This window comes from Scardinius erythrophthalmus (assembly GCF_964197995.2).
Source record: "Scardinius erythrophthalmus genome assembly, chromosome: 12".
Classification (NCBI taxonomy): Eukaryota; Metazoa; Chordata; class Actinopteri; order Cypriniformes; family Leuciscidae; genus Scardinius; species Scardinius erythrophthalmus.
In genome coordinates this window covers 5,786,918-5,796,024 of record NC_138232.1, presented here as the reverse complement: position 1 = coordinate 5,796,024, position 9,107 = coordinate 5,786,918, and the positions used below count along the sequence as shown (strand labels likewise).

Below are 9,107 nucleotides of genomic sequence, written 5' to 3'. Positions count from 1 at the left end.
GCCAAGAGGAAAAACACGTTGCTTAAGAGTTCTGAAAGAACAGTTTCATCACATTGTTCTCTCCTCTCTTTAATCCTTTCTTCCCCCACTCTTTCTTTAATAAGTGGCTGAATGGGCTTCATTTTGTAACATGTCTCAGACAGCTTGCAACATAACTCATCTTATCTTTCACAGGAATGTATGGTTCAAACAAAGCAACACAAATTTCTCATTAATGCGGATTAAAGGAATTGTTTGCCCAAAAATTAAACTTCTGTCATCATTCACTCACCCTCATGTTGCTCTAACTGATTCATTGATAAATCTGACTGAAAAGAATGATATGCTCACAAGACAGAAGACATAGTAAACGAGTCATATGGACTACTTGAAATCATCAGTAGCCCTTTACTGTAATTGCATGGAAAAGAGCATGGAAAACAGTCAAACTTTCTTCCACGGAAGAATGAAAGTCAGTCCAACTGGTTTGGAATGACATGAAGGTGAGTAAATAACGGCAGAAATATCATTCCATTGAGGTGGGTAATTACATTACACTCAGGATCAGTAAAAGAGGCACATGAAGCACATTGACCTAGTTTCTTTTAGCAAAGGCCTTGTACCTGCACCAGGGCAATCTGACCCAGAAGAGGGGAGGACGGGACACATATGACATCTTGACCGAGTTGTTTTTCCTCTCTAAATACAAAACGCCTCTAATGAGAGAAATAGAGCTGGGAACTAAGGAAAATAAACTCTTCATTCTGTACAATTAACATATACATTTTATAAATTACAGTACATTTAAAAAATCAGTGAGATTTTTTTGAAAGGAATTAATATTTATTCAGCAAAGATGAGAGTACATATATTTATAATATTAAAAATGTAAGTATTTTATTATAGAGTTCATTCTATTATATTGTCATATATATATATATATATATATATATATATATATATATATATATATATATATATATATATATATATATATATATATATATATATATATATATATATATATATATATATAAAATAAAGAAAAAAATTGTCACCTTTTCCTCAAAAATATTATGGAATGTAATAATGTTTCTCTGACCAGCCAATCAGCATATTAGCATGATTTCTGAAGGATCATGTGGCACTGAAGACTGGAGTAATGATACTGAAAATTCATCTTTGCCATCAAAAGAATAAATTATATTTTAAAATATATTAAATATTTCACAATTATTACTTTTTTTATACACTGAATTGAATAAACTATAACAACTCATAATGCACGGTTTTATATAAAACTCTTCAGTGTCGTAATATTGAGGAATTAGTGCTGCGGCCCCAAAGTTTTAAACAGGTCAATTACTTTGCTTCTGCATAATCACACTAATGCATCACTGCACCAAAGCCTCCAGCCTGCAGAAAAAGCACTGCACATTTATCAAGAGACCCCTCACACAAGACAGGGTGCCAGAAAAAGCAGCTCTTCAACACCCCCTAAAGCCTATGCACTCATTCTCTTTGGTTAGCAACAACTCAGTTTAGCCAGAACAAAATTAGATCGCTCCCATTATGATCAACAAAAGTTGTTTACAGTGGAAGCTTCTTCATCAAGCTAAAATTTATTAATTTAGCAATACAATCACAATGTGTGAAAAGATTGTTATGAATTGTATTCCTTGCTTATATCACAATGATTCCTTTACCTTTCCAATGATTCTCTTTCTAGGAAAGAAAAACAGTGGAAAAACAATCTCTCACAATCAGTAAAGGCAGCACATTGTAGGGCCACACACACTGCTGGACTTTGTTTGACTTTTCCTCAACCTAAAGTCAGCTAAGGAAAGGAAAACAAAAAGATGCTACATTTTTGGGCTAACACTTGTACAGCTGAGAAGCACAGCCCCAAAAAAGCTATATTTAATCACTAATGTGAGATGAATTGATCTATAAACTTGATAACAGCTGAGGTAAACATCTGGGAAAGGCATAGACTAAACTGGCTTGCTTTTAGCCTGTATGATAAATTACTCTGAATAATTCTGATTACAAAACCTGATGAACTAGTTAGATTATGCATTACATCGCAATGATACATCCATTATCCCTCCCACCTATTAACACATAAAGGTCACATTATCTGATGAGTCGGAAACTCAAATTACATAATTGCTATTAAAATACTCGACCCTGTGAGTCACAGTGACTGAAAATTTATAAATACAATTTATTAAAATAAATTAAGTTAAGCCATTAAATCATATTATCACGTATGCTTTAAACTGGACTGCTGACTGTGTTTGAACAGGATGTAGTTGATGCAATACAGGGATTAAAGTGAAAAAAATTCTTCTGACTGAAATTTTTTTTTTTGGCCAAGTCATATTCCTTTAACTTTTTAAATAGTCGAGACCAATAGCGTTTTAAGGGGAGACGTTTTAAACCGCTTTAATATTGCCAGTAGGCGTATTTTAAAAGCTATATTTTAATCTATGAAAACCAGGCATGGAACATACTAATATAATTAATAATTTGCATATATATATATATATATATATATATATATATATATATATATATATATATGCAAATTATAACACGTTTACACAAAATTTGTTAACACACAAGTAAGTTACTTTTCCCCTTTACTTAACATAAATTGTAAGAATATGACTAATAGTAAAGACTAGTACTAATAAATACAGTGCTATGCATAAGTTTAGACACCCATGCTAAAGTTGACTAAAAAGAGGAATAAAAAATCATCTTTTGGAAATTGAACTTAAAGGTATAGCGGAGGATCTTTCCGAATTTTAGATAAGTCCCACCCTCTCCACTTTTTGAAAAGTTTGATTGATTCACCAGAATGATTGACAATTAGGAGGACCAATAGTATAGGGTATCCACCCGGAAGTAAAAAGATCCTCTGCTATACCTTTAATGCCTTAATTTAAAAAATTAGGAAAAATCCAACCTTTAAGGACACCAATTTTCTTTGTGAATGAATAATGTATCGTAAATAAATAAATGTTCTTCCTTAAAATACAGGGTGCATAAGTTTGGACACCCCTATGTTTAATTCCCATAGAGGCAGGCAGATTTTTATTTTTAAGTATTTTTTTTATTTATTTTTTTAGGATACTATGAATCCTGATAAAGTTCCCTTGGCCTTTGGAATTAAAATAGCCCCACATCATCACATAGCATTCACCATACCTAGAGATACTTTCCATAAGATCATCTCTCAATGCAAATCAAACTAGCTATTAGGCTAACTGAAATACAACCATGCCAATCTCTAGGTATGGTGAAGGCTATGTGATGATGTGGGGCTATTTTAATTCCAAAGGCCAAGGGAACTTTATCAGGATGCATAGTATCCTGGATCCATGAAGTAACTGGCCTTTAAAAATAAAAATCTGCCTGCCTTTATGGGAATTTAACATAGGGGTGTCCAAACTTATGCACCCTGTATTTTAAGGAAGAACATTTATTTATTTACGATACATTATTTATTCACAAAGAAAATTGGTGTCCTTTAAGGTTGGATTTTTCCTAATTTTTCAAATTAAGGCATTAAGTTCAGTTTCCAAAAGATGATTTTTTATTCCTCTTTTTAGTATGGGTGTCTAAACTTATGCATAGCACTGTAAACATTAGGCCTGGGCTAAAGCTATTAAATAGCAGTCCCAAACTAGTTTTTGTTAATACAATGTTGGTATGAGCCACTAAAGTCATTTAAAAATATAAAAAATAACACAAAGAAAAATAGTGGCATTTTGGGGTTATATGGAAACGACAGTTACCATGGTGAATACACAATATTAACAATAACTGTTAATGAAACATGGAAACTGGTGAATAGAATGAGAATCATACCTGCATTACTTTTATTTCGTGTAATTTACAACGTAACGGCGTTGCATGCTCGTAGTTTCTTTTGCACTTGATCAGTGAAGCAATACAGCGCGCGCCGCTGAATTTGCGCGTGCAATTGAGTGTGCGCTACGAGAACAGGATAACGACTGACAGGACAAGAAAGTCCGTTTTTCTGAGGTGAAAAACTTTATTTCAGCGTACACTTATGTCACTGCCTGCCTGGTAGTTCCTATTGTGCTGGGTTTTCTGAAGTAGTCATGATTCGCCTCTCATAACATAACATGCTCTAAACACGCACGCAGTGTGGAAAAGGAGGAGCGGAGGCGCGGGGAGCAAGGATCACAGCGCAAATTTGAACTATATCGATGTGATATGGTCTAATTCCATATCGCATTTAAAAAATATATCGATATATTTTTTATATCTATATCGCCCAGCCCTACCTGCATTATAAGTGTGTCACTGAAATATAGTTCTACCTCAGCGCTCAGCTGTAGCCTGACATGCACTTTCCGTGAGGGGTAATTGAAAACCCGGAGTGGACTATGAGCGGAGTGATTACAGAGTGCTTAGAGTGGAGAGAGGAACGTGCTTTTGCTCCACTCCAGGCTTTGATCACATCCCCCTCAGCAGGGTGAATACACCTCGTCTTTCCTTAATTTAAGACCTATTCAAACTAAAATTAAGATATTTATTACACTATTTGAGAAATGAAAGCCTATTTACGGCCTTAAAATTATGAAAAGTGAATTTAAGACTGGACTTCCACAGACTGGAACCCGCAATGACGGAAATCCGTCATGGACTTGCTGCAATTAACGGAAATCCGTCGTAGCGACGGAGAACTTTAATCCCTGTGCAATATGCAAATTGTGCACAGAACAAGTTCTCTTATTGGCTGTAAAACCTGCCATTCATCTGCCGTTAACACTCACTTCTTGTTTTCATTCTCTCAATCATTGAGTCCTCTTCAAAATAATCAATTAACAATTAATTTAAACAAGTGAGAAGGAACACAATTCTGCCTTCACACTGTCCCACTGGCTTGGAAAGAGGACTTAGATTTAGAAAAGGGCCTCAACTCTACTTTTCACTCACAGTGATAAAATAATTCAATTCAATATTAGAATTTTATTATATAACAGTAATATATGTCAATTATAATAAATAAAAAAAGTAACATTTCACTTTCTGTGTGTAGTAGCTCCTCATTCCAAATTTGGAGAAATGCTGTCAACTGCTGTCTTCTATAATCCTATAGCTAAAGTCTATTCTTGATAAGGTTCTCTTTTTTTCCAATGAAGTTCTTTGTAAAACTACATCTGTCACTGTACTTCCTGGTAAGCATTTCCCTGGTCTATAGCCAGGGGCAGCAAATGTGTGCTCTCTAAAATCTGACTGTTCATCCAGTAGGAGTTCGACTAGACATGTCATATCATGCACCTCATTGGTCTTTCTGTTGCTGTGAGCATGAGCTTCAGCGCAGAAACTACTGCCACAAACTGGTCTCTGTTGATGTTTTGGAGTCAACTCACTCGGCTGGGGAGGTGGGACGTCACGTCACGCCCTGAAGCCTCGGGCTAGCGCTCAATGAGCCGCATTACTGCCACCACATTTCACACGCAAGATCTCAACACGTTACCTGCTGGGGGTTGAGTTGAGATTAAAAGCTTTCAGATGTCTCTGATGTCAATCAACCGGCGTTGAATAAAGGGAGCTCAAAAGACACATACTTTGTAACAACAGTTCTCTAACTCTATAATTACAGGTGTTCGAGTATAAACCCCTTTTAAAGTCAGGCAGATCGCCCAAAAAAAAAAAAAAAAAAAACTGCCAATTCAAAAACAGTTAAATTTGTTCTTCCCCTTTTTAATTCCTTATAAGAGTAACAGATCAAGCTGATTGCACCATTCTGTAAATTCTTGGGATCAAACCTTGCCAATTTTCCAGCCACTTTAAAAGCAACTGTTATTCTTGGTGGAAACCACAATAGGGAGAGTTCAATTAATTTAACCGCTTGTTTCTGTCTGAATCAGATTGATCTATCTTTGTGGCTATGTATTCAAAACATTACCAAACAATTGTATACAACTTTTTAAACCAGTTGAGATGGAGTTGTGGCCTAGCGGTTAACGCACATGTTCTGACACATTCATTAAGATCTGTAGGTTCGAATCTAGCTCCAAATTGTTTCCACATCCTGTCTTTTACCCATAAATTGCAGTTCCCTTAGCCTGGCAAGCCAGACCTACATCAAGATGTTAGGTCTGGCAACTCACCATAGACACGGCTCAATCCGAGGGGCGGGATAACCGGCTGTCTTTCAAATTCCCTCTGCACGCAATAGGACAGCGCTTCACCCAACCAGAGCGTTTTCCCAACAGCCGAGCTAACGTTAGTTGATAGATTCAACTTTTGAATCTGGCGGCAAAACTACGAACACATCTTCCTTTTTAAAGAATGACTTAAGTGCTGTTCTTTGCTCTTTTCTCAAAGAAAAACTTAACTCCAAGTCCTCCAGAGTCGCGGCCAAAGCCGATTCGAAAGACTGTTCGCCAGCAGCAGCCGCCATTCTTTGTTTTCAAGTAGCAGGGAACCGTCGCAACTCTGTCGTCATTATGTTAAGCCCGCCCCGCCTACTCTACACACGATGTGATTGGCCTGACCCAATTTAGGTTTTTACAGCTCCGAAAGTCAACGGAGAGTTGCTAGACTACCCTGGCTGCAAAATAAATTTTGTTGCCGCTAGGGTGTGCCTAGATTTCTAGGCTACAGTTCCAGCTATCCTGTGAAATAAATCTGGGGGCAAAATGATGGAGATAAAGAAGGTAGCATATTTGGGCTGAGCAAGGAGCACGTTTGTGATTTCTGTTCCAATTATAAAAGCAATGTTATTCAAATTTTACTTTTATGATGCACTAATAAGGTCTGGTTGCTATCAAAATCATGCATATTACAATTAAAAAAGAATTAATATAAAAAAAGTCTAATACTTCAAAATCCATTCAGTAGATTTACAATGGTATCAGTTGGTAATGCGAAGGTTATTTAATATGTCAAGGTACTCAATTATTACTAATTCTTCATATACCATGTGGTATTACCATAGGACAATTTCAACTGTACTAAATACCATTGCACTAAAATTATATTTTTGGATAAATATCTGTAACCTATACATACATTATATATAATTTATTATATATTTTTATTGTTTACTTGTTTTATTTTAATAAAATATCAATTATATATATATATAATATAAAAAATAATTAATTATTAATAAATTATAGATAAAAATATGCATTTATATAACAAGACGTATGAATAAAACATGTAAGAATCAAATCTAGTCTTTCTGAAACCATATTAAAACATTCAAGCACTCAGATCTGTGTGTCTAATACAAAAAGGCTCTTCACTTTTCTTGCCAATATGATGTATGATCCCCATTAAACCTCTTAATCAAACAAAGACGGTCTTTATCACTGACGAAGAGTCTGTACGTTTCCGTCAGCACTCAAATACTTTCCACTCGCTTGTGCCGTTAGAAAAGAGTTCATAACTCAACAAAAAGCCAAGCCTTTGCACACAACCTCAGAAGAACAACACGCTCAGTAACGCACACCTAGCTGGCGGCCTCATCACCTTAAACGGTCAAAATTGTGTTTGCTCAAGAGCAATAAACTTTTCCACGTTTTCCTCAATGGAAAAGCCTTTGCTTAGCCACAATTTAATTCCCCTGCACATAAGCTGGCTGTATGAAGAGATCTAAAGAGGACAGAAAGCGCATTGGGCCAGCATTCGCAGCGTTCCGTTTCAATCTCAGATTCTCTATTGAGTTTTCTGACCGCGGGTCAGTCACAATATATTCATTCAGATAGAGAGAGAGGCCTGAAGAATGAAACCTTAGTTAACAAGCACTCACTGCTGTCTGTGATATGATGCTTAAAAGAGGCCATTCTGTGGACAAAGAAGACCATTCACACAGACACAGCACACCTTGATCACACTCGCACATACACAATGACAGACACTCATAGTCACACTAAAGACTCTGCAAGTCAGTATAAAAAAATAAAATAAAACATAAATGTGTTCAGCATATTAGTTTTTCCTGTAGCATAATTATAATAAAAAACATTTAAAACAATTTAGAAAATGCAATGCTCATGGTGAAGACACTGAATAAAAGTATTAACCTCCATTTGTAAAAGAGAAAATTGTCCATTTGATGATTGGGTACAGAGAGTAGACTATTAAAGAGAATTAAAAAAAGAATTCATTGCATGCTGGTATGCAGGTCAGATCAGGGTAAACTACTCAGTGCTGATGTGCTTAAAACATTAAAGCATTGATTACACTGCAGTTCAACCAAATTCATTTGAAGATCAATAGCTTTCAGGGGGGAAATTTGCAAAGAGCGCTCGCTCCCACAAACTTTCCGCAGTACAAGATCTTGTTAATCACAACATTGCATCAGAATATCATCCACCTAAACTATGCTACTGGGAGAAGATTTAGTAATAAAACATTATACATCTCTCCTTAGTGTTCACAGACTAGGCCTATTTCATTGTACTGACATCAGCGAGCGAACACCAGAGGTCTACACTCCCAGCTGGTCTCCTTGAAAAACTGCTGAACCTTAATGACCCCACATGAGGAAGTGAAATATTAAGAGCGTTAATGAAGCAGTTTTTTTTTTTGCAAGCAAATCTGATTAGCATTACTGTGTGAATCCGTTAAGTGCATTTCATCACACACAATGGTGCACTTTTCTCATCAAATCTAATGCAAAGAAATGACACCAAAGTATAAAAAAAGCCTTTTTCGTACTGTAAATTGTTCATAAAAATGTATTATAGAAATGTATAATTATCACATAATTATTATATAATATAATAAACTATGTCTTTTTCAGGATCAAATAATAATAATAATAATAATAAAAATTAATTAAAATGACAGTCTGCAAAAAAAGAAGGGATTTCACAGGGATTGCATTGTCACGAAAGACACGTACAAGATTTTATTACAAAAACATGATGTGTAAACAGCCTTTAAAATGTCAGGAAAGGGTAAATATATGCAGGCAAACAATGAAATATTCTCTATAGGGATGGGATCAATTAGCTAGTCTAAATCTTATTCGATCTGGTTCAGAGGGAAAATATCTACATTCAGCACAAGAACTTTATTGTCGTTTTTTTTTTTTTATGAAAAAGTTTTGCAATAAAACCCATCTT

At 35.4% G+C, this 9,107-nt stretch overlaps 1 protein-coding gene across 12 annotated transcripts in view; it reads right to left on the bottom strand.

Annotated features, from left to right (window-relative positions):
* mtss1 (MTSS I-BAR domain containing 1) overlaps nucleotides 1-9,107 on the bottom strand; it is a 62,985-nt gene that overhangs the window by 22,504 nt on the left and 31,374 nt on the right. The window lies entirely within an intron of this gene.